This window comes from Tupaia chinensis, unplaced genomic scaffold (genome assembly GCF_000334495.1).
Source record: "Tupaia chinensis unplaced genomic scaffold, TupChi_1.0 Scaffold146313_1, whole genome shotgun sequence".
Classification (NCBI taxonomy): domain Eukaryota; kingdom Metazoa; phylum Chordata; class Mammalia; order Scandentia; family Tupaiidae; genus Tupaia; species Tupaia belangeri.
The window spans coordinates 50,584-58,177 of NW_006206169.1; the positions used below are offsets into that span (position 1 = coordinate 50,584).

The following is a 7,594-nucleotide window of genomic DNA, read 5'->3' on the forward strand; positions in this document are numbered from 1 at the left end:
ACAAAAACAGCAGAAGTTAGTATTTCACATATTATAAATAGTTTGAAAATTTTTTCAAGAAAATTTATTTTCTCTGTTTTTCTACTCAGTTACTTGATTATTTCAGTATGGACTCATAGATGTTGATTTTACACTTTGAGTTACTGTGGCAGGCACTGCATACGGAAGCCATCTTGAGCTATCCACCATCTTGGAAACCATTAGGCTTCACTTCCTCACTGTGCAAACTGTTTCTCAGAAATCATGTGACCAACTGTTCCCCCCCCCCAAGTGGTTGGGTTTCTAGGCAACAGGAGAGATTCACCCACATCAATGATTGGTTCATGCTGTTCTATCTCATTTGCATTTCGGGCAACCAATTGGTGCCCACCAGCTGTATATAACTGGCCATTTTTCTTCAATAAGGAGAAGACAGAAGAAGAAGAAAAAGAAGACTTGATCAGCACCTCCTATTGTGTGTGCATTTGTTTGTCCCATCTCTCACTCCCTCCCCCAGGGAACCTGTTTGACTGTCCTGCGGGATGGGACACTGGTTACAGCCCAGTACAACTTCATATATTTTATTGCTTAAACAGCTCCAGCTTCCACTATTGAGAGATTTCAGTTGGCTCTTACACTAATTGACACAACTCTTATCTTGTTATTTATTTGTAGCACTTCCCTACTTTCTGAAACTATAAGGTATTTTTCTGGAAAGCTTCAAATCTGAGAGGGCTTGTTCATGTTTACCAATCCCAAAGAATGCACCCAGAGGTCCAGTGTGTGAAGACATCTATTTATTACTTACATAAGCAGGACAGGATGCTCCAGTGACAGCCAGGTGAAGAATAGTCTACACTGTCAGGGAGCATGGGCTTAGGTTATATATATTAAGAATAAAGCATTCATAAATTAATTAATGATCAATAAAGATTCCCAGTCACTAAAACAAGGATTAGTTTATACACACGTTGCTTGAAAGTTATAATAAAATGTTAGCTTATCAATTAATAGAATCAGCAGAGTATGTTTAAAGTTTAGTGCTTCTCATCTTGTAATGTTAATGTGGGAGGGGTATGCATACTTCTGGAATGAACCCAACTGTGGGCCAATTTTATTAGATAAAAATGATGATGAGATGATTATGAGGCCCAGCTATGGCCTGCAGCCAGGAAACAAAGGAAGGAGAGGGGAGAGAGCTCAATGTATAGAGCATACTCACAGTGCTTGTATTTACTATGTATAACTTTATAAGAAACTGTCAAAATATCTTACTAAATGGTTTTATAATTTTTTATTCTTACCAGCAATGAATCGTTGTTGTTCTGTATCTTCTGTACAATAAGTATTTTTAAAATAATTATTTATTTAATTTTATTTATTTACTCATTTATTTTAATTTGACCAGAGAGAGAGAAGGAAGTGAGAAAGCAAGTCACCAGGTCTGGGACTCGAACCATGGTAGGTCATGTGGAAGTGTCGAGAGCCTTAACCACCATGCCACCCACTAACCCCAACAATAAGTTCTTTTTGTAAAAATGTAACACTTTTAATAAGAGTATACTGGTCTCTTACTGTTGTTTAAATTTGCATTTCCCTAATGATGAATGACATTGGACATCTTTTCAAATGTTTATTTACCAGTTGTAAGTGAAGTGTCTGTTTAAATCTTCTAACTTCTAACTTTTAAATGGAGTGTTTGTTCTTTTAATGTTTAGTTTTAAGAATTATTTGTATAATTTGGCTAAAAATCCTTAATCAGACTTATGATTTACTAATGCTTTCTCTCACAATATGGATGATTTTTTTCTTTTTTCTTTTGCCTTAGGGCACACGAACTCACTGGGGAGAGAGGGACAGAGATAATGAGAGGAAAAGTGAAAAATAACCCCCTCCTCCTCAGAAGATGGCTATGCCACAATCCCTTCTCCTCCACTCTCCTCCTGGGATCTTGGCCATGCATGCACACGTGCCCAGCATGTTTTCTAAGCCACCAGGTCTGGGCCTCAAACTGTAGTCAGCCCTATGGGAGTCCAGAGATGTTACCACTACACTATATACTGGTTCCCTTTTCTTTCTCTTAACAGTGATTTTAGCAGAGCAAAAAAAATCTTAATTTAATAATGTTTAATTTATATATTTTTTTTACTTTAACAGATGATGCTTTTATTGTATCTAAAAATTCATTAATAATCTCAAAATCACCCAGATTTTTAAAAATATTTTCTTCTAGAACTTTAATAGTTTATAAATTTTTTTGGAGGTATATATCCATTTAACTGAGTTTTTGACTAAGATGTAAGGTCTGTGTCTAAGTTTTTTTTTTAAAGGCAGTCATTCTTATTCAGCAATATTTATAAAAAAAATATTAGCTTTTCTTCATAAAATTGACTTGCGTTTTTGTCAAAATCAATTGACTATATTTACAAGGGTTCATTCCTGGGTTCTCATTTCTGTTCCTTTAATTAATGTATTTATTCTTTTACCAATACCATTTTGTCTTGATTATGATAGCTTTAATAAAAAGATTGAAATCAGGTAATTTGTGTTTTCTCACTTGGTTCTTTTTTTCAGGACTATGTTGGCTATTCTAGGTCTCTTTGTATATAAATTTTTAACTCAGTTTTTCAATATTTACAAAAATACTTGCTGTGATTTTTCATAGGGATCATGTTGAGGCTATAGCTCACTTTGGAAATAAATGGAATTTTAAATCTATTGAGCAATTCAATCCACAAACACAGACTTTCTCATTATTTAGATCTTCTTCAATTTGTTTCATCAATGTTTTATTATTTTCCACATACAGGACTCATACATATTTTGTAATACTATGTATGACTGATTCATGCCTTCGTTCTCTCTCAGACCTTAAATTTTACCTCCTCTGTTAAGACTTTCACAGAAGTGAAATGTTTATAAACTGAATGAAAAAATTTGTCATGCACAGAAGAGAGTGAGAGTGTCTAAAGCAATGTCATTGAATATATTGACTAGATGGAATTGTATCTAATATATGAAATTAGAGTCTGGCCGTGAAGACGGACATGAGCAATTTACATAGAGTGACAGGAGACATGGTAGAGTAAACGATGTATATAGGTGATAGACATAGTTGTAAGAATTTGTAAAAGATTTATCTTAATTGTCTAAGTTTTCTCTATGAATTAGAAAGCTAGGTCATCTTCTAAGAGTGAGAATGAAGGGTTGTATTATTAAAACCTGAGAGAGGAAAAATGTTTGAAATATTCATTTAAGAGCATATATATTCATTGGACAAGAAGTTATTATGTAATTTATAGACAGTATTATGGCCTGCTTGACATTAGTGAACATGGATAACAATGAAACCAGCCAGGATATGTTCCAAGTTACTCATATAGTACAGATTGATTTAAGAATAACAAAGTAAGTGAGAAACAAGAGAGTCATTATAATAGTAATCAATGAGCTTAATCTGGTAAGGAAGGGCATGACTATATGGGGTGTATTAGGACCTTATAAGTGCAGTAGAATAAAGGAGAGTAGACTTTAGTGTTATAAAAAGATAATTAGGGTTTATGTCACAGAGGAAGTGAGTTTGAATATTAGAAGGTGGTGGTCAGAAAATGGAATGTTTGAAATTGAGATGATGGCCATCGTGTAGTTTTGGGTCCTGTTGAGGCACATGTCAGAACTGTTAAATAGAAATATAAAGTTAGCCACAAGTGCAAGGCACATATGCAGTTTCACATGTTTTGGTAACCACAAAAAATTTTCAAAGGAATTAGATTATACTGATTTAAATAGTTAATATTATGTTCAACCAGATATATAAAATTATCATTTAAATGGGAAATAAATATAAATATAATTGGTGTATGGGAGCTTCCAGCATGGCGGCTGTAGTTGTCCCAGTGGGGCTGCTCCTTTCGCTGAATCTACAGGAAGATACCAAGTTTCAGAAGGATACCAAGTTATGCGCATGTTTGCCAGCGCATAACCAAGCAAGGAGAGCAAGGAAAACTTATTCCTGGAGTAATCTACGTGGGCCACCTACCTAGCACACTTCATAAAACCAGATCAAAGCATATTTCTCCCAGTTTGGCACTATTACAAGATTTAGACTGTCCAGAAGTAAAAGGACTAGAAACAGCAGAGGTTATGCCTTTATAGAATTTGAATCTGACAATGTTGCCAAGACTTTTGCTGAAATCATGAACAACTACCTGTTTGGTAACAGAATCCTGAAGTGTCATTTTGTATCACCCGAAAAAGTACATAAAGAACTTTTCAGAAACTGGAATACTCCATTTCAACAGCCATCATACCCAGCAGCGAAATGATATAATCAGGGGACCAGCAGTTAACATAATGACTATGTCGCTGAACTCCCATGTAGCTGACCGTAGTTCGAGTCCTGGACCCGGTGGCTTAAATTCACACAGGGCGCATGTGTGTGTGTGCCCAAGATACCAAGAGGAGAATGGAGGAGAAGGGATTGCCACGTGGCCATCCCTCCTGGGGGGTGATTTATCACTTTCTTTTTCAAAATTTTTTATTTAAATTAATTTTTTTATTAATACATTATACATCATTACAACATACAAATGAATTTTCCATCCAAAATACACTGTATATTGGCTCAATCAAGCACATCAACATGCATGTTATCAGCAAATAATTTTCCATTTCTAATGTTTTGTATACTTTGTTTTTTTGGGGGGGTTTATTTATTTATTTATTTATTTTGCTATCCTTGATTCCCTATCCCTCACCCTCTGCCATGTCCCACCCTCCTCCCACACTGTCTCTGGTATACATGGTTGCTTTCTATGCCTTCCCCCCCCCCATTTAATTGATTTGATAATGAACTTAATTAATCTAAATATTTCCAATAGCAAGCACAGCTGATATATACCTATACATGAACTCAAGTCTGACTTTAGGCATAAACCTCAGTGAATAGAACATACTATAAAGTAGTACCTAGCTAGGGCTATATAGCTTACTGCAGTCATCAAATATGCATTTTTTTTAAATTTTAATAAGAACAGTTTTACTGATTTTTTTTTCTCATGAAACTTTTTATTTTTTTATCACTTTCTATCTCTCTGTCTTTCTCTGTCTTTCTGGTGCACACATACACCCTATAGCAAAAAGCTCTCCAAAAGAAATGATATAATCAGGATTGGACACCTCTACAAAAGCAATAGATGGAGAAGCGTTTTAAGAGGGAAGAAAAATTACAATTACTCAGGAGTAGATTAACTAAAAAGAGAATTGATTATAATTTCCCTTCCTTGATTATACAGAAAAGGGGAAAAAGGTTTAAAATACTCATCTTCAGAAATCTACAAAAAGTCGGGTTTTATCTAAGAAGAAAAGAAAGGTTTCAAGCACACTTAACACTTTTTTTTTTTTTTTGCTACAAGGCGCGTGTGCTCGCCAGAGAGACAGAGAGAGACAGAGAGACGGAAAGCGAGAAATCACCCCCTGGGGGGATGGCTACACCACAATCCCTTCTCCTCCATTCTCCTCTCAGGATCTTGGGCACGCACGCACATGCGCCCGGCATGAGTTTAAGCCACCGGGTCCAGGACTTGAACCACGGTTGACTGCATGAGAGTTCAGTGACATAGCAATTATGCTAACTACTGGTGCCTACACTTAACACTTCTGAGAAGACTGGATAGCCAGAGCCCCACACCAGTTTGTACACCAACATTTTTGGAGAAACGAAAATCTGAAGTGTCTGAAATGAATGATGATGATAAAGATAATGAAGTAGTTTTCAAATAGCCTATATCCAGTATAAAATAAGAAACACAAGAGACTCAAACACCTAATTCAGGAAAAAAATATGAAGAAAAAGCAATCAGTGATTCTGAATGTATTATGTACATTTTTCCTGAAAAATGTGATTTTGTTATCATAGTTGATTTTTAATATGTACAACGAGATGAAATTGTTGACAAGATTTTCAGGGGAAAAATGCACTGTTCAAGTCAATAAATAAAGCAGTCCAGAGTTTTGGCTGGCCTGTCCTTGCTGAAACACAGGGGGCATATAGCAGCTGGCAGTGACTGCTTCTCTGTCCTCATCTCTTCCAGTTTTCTTTTCAAATTTTATATGTCTTCTTACTCTGCAAAAAGAAAGGTCACCATTAATTGCAGGTATAAGTACTGAACTGTAACATTTGCTTAACCAATATATATCTCTTTTATGTATTAGTTATTTAAAATTTTATGCATATTTTAAACATTTAGCTAATCTCAGTTCCAATGCTTAATAACCATGTATGGCTATTGGCTAAAATGCTATTCAGCACATACCAGAGTGATGACTGAGGTAGGATAAAGCACAAGACCATTGGGAAGAGGAGAGGTAAAAGACCCACAAGGTCAGAGTATTGTATAATTTACATGTATACTGAAATTATCAAGACTTATAACAGTATCAATAATAGGCTTAGTGTCATTGAGCACAGGTTGAATCTTTAAGGAATAAGAGGAGATAACCTGAGGGTTGATAGCTGACTAAAATTAAGATGTAAAAAAGGTTGTATAGTCTCATGAAATAAGAGTCAAAGAGGGGTGTTTTTATGGAGGAGGGAGGGAGAATCATCTGGAAAGGCAATAAGGAACACAGAAGTTATCTACTGTATCTAGGCCTACCTGTACAAGGAACAGTGAAGAGAAAAACATGTCATTTATTGAGAAGGCTATAAGGAAGCAGTATCTTTTTTTTTTCTTTTCTTAAGAGAGAGAAGTTTTTGCTATAGGGTATATGGGTTTGCAAGAGAGACAGAGAGAGACAGAAAGACAGGAAGTGAGAAGTCAGCCCCCCCGAGGGGATGATCATACCTCAATCCCTTCTCCTCCATCCTCCTCTTAGGATCTTGGGCATACATTCATAAGCACCTGGTGTGAATTTTAATCTGCTTGGTTAAAATTGAACTACAGTCGACCATGTGTTTAGTCCAGTGATGTAAACATTACACCATCTGCTGGTCTCAGGAAAATAATATTTTAGTAACATCTCTAGGAGCCAGCAGGTGGCAGTGGTTAAAGCACTGGATCCTCATATGGCCAACCACGATTCTAGTCTTGAACCCAGCAGATTAAAAATCATGCTGGTTACATGTGCATGTGGACCCAGGAAGAGAATGGAGAGGAAAGGATTGTGACATGTCCATCTTCCCTGGAGTTGTGATTTCTCACTTTTCTTCTCTCTGTCTCTTTACAGTGAGCACATACCTCCTATGGCAATAACCAACCAAAAAAAAATAATAATCTAGGTGCTGAAAAAATAAGGTTAGAGTGTTATGTGGTAAGACGATGTGAGCATAGGGGTTTTCAAGTGACCATGATTAGAGGAATGCAGTGAAAATGAGTTTCAGAAGAAACAGAAGTGTTTTGGCTCCAACTTGAAAGGAGAAATATTCAATGTAAGGAGAGTAGTGCTAGAGATGAGGAAAGATTTAGACTTGGACTCCTGCACTATAAAATATAAAAAGCGTGATAAGATTTCCTGACTGATCCTGATTAGATCTAATTGTTAAAAATTGAGGTCATTTACATAAATATAATTATAGGAATTCATTTTTAGTCAAGAGTATTCTACATAACATCAA

At 35.8% G+C, this 7,594-nt stretch overlaps 1 pseudogene; it reads left to right on the forward strand.

The window, feature by feature from the left end:
* Window positions 1-3,854: 3,854 nt before the first annotated feature.
* LOC102482968 (MKI67 FHA domain-interacting nucleolar phosphoprotein pseudogene) lies at window positions 3,855-5,760 on the forward strand (annotated as a pseudogene).
* Window positions 5,761-7,594: the final 1,834 nt, after the last annotated feature.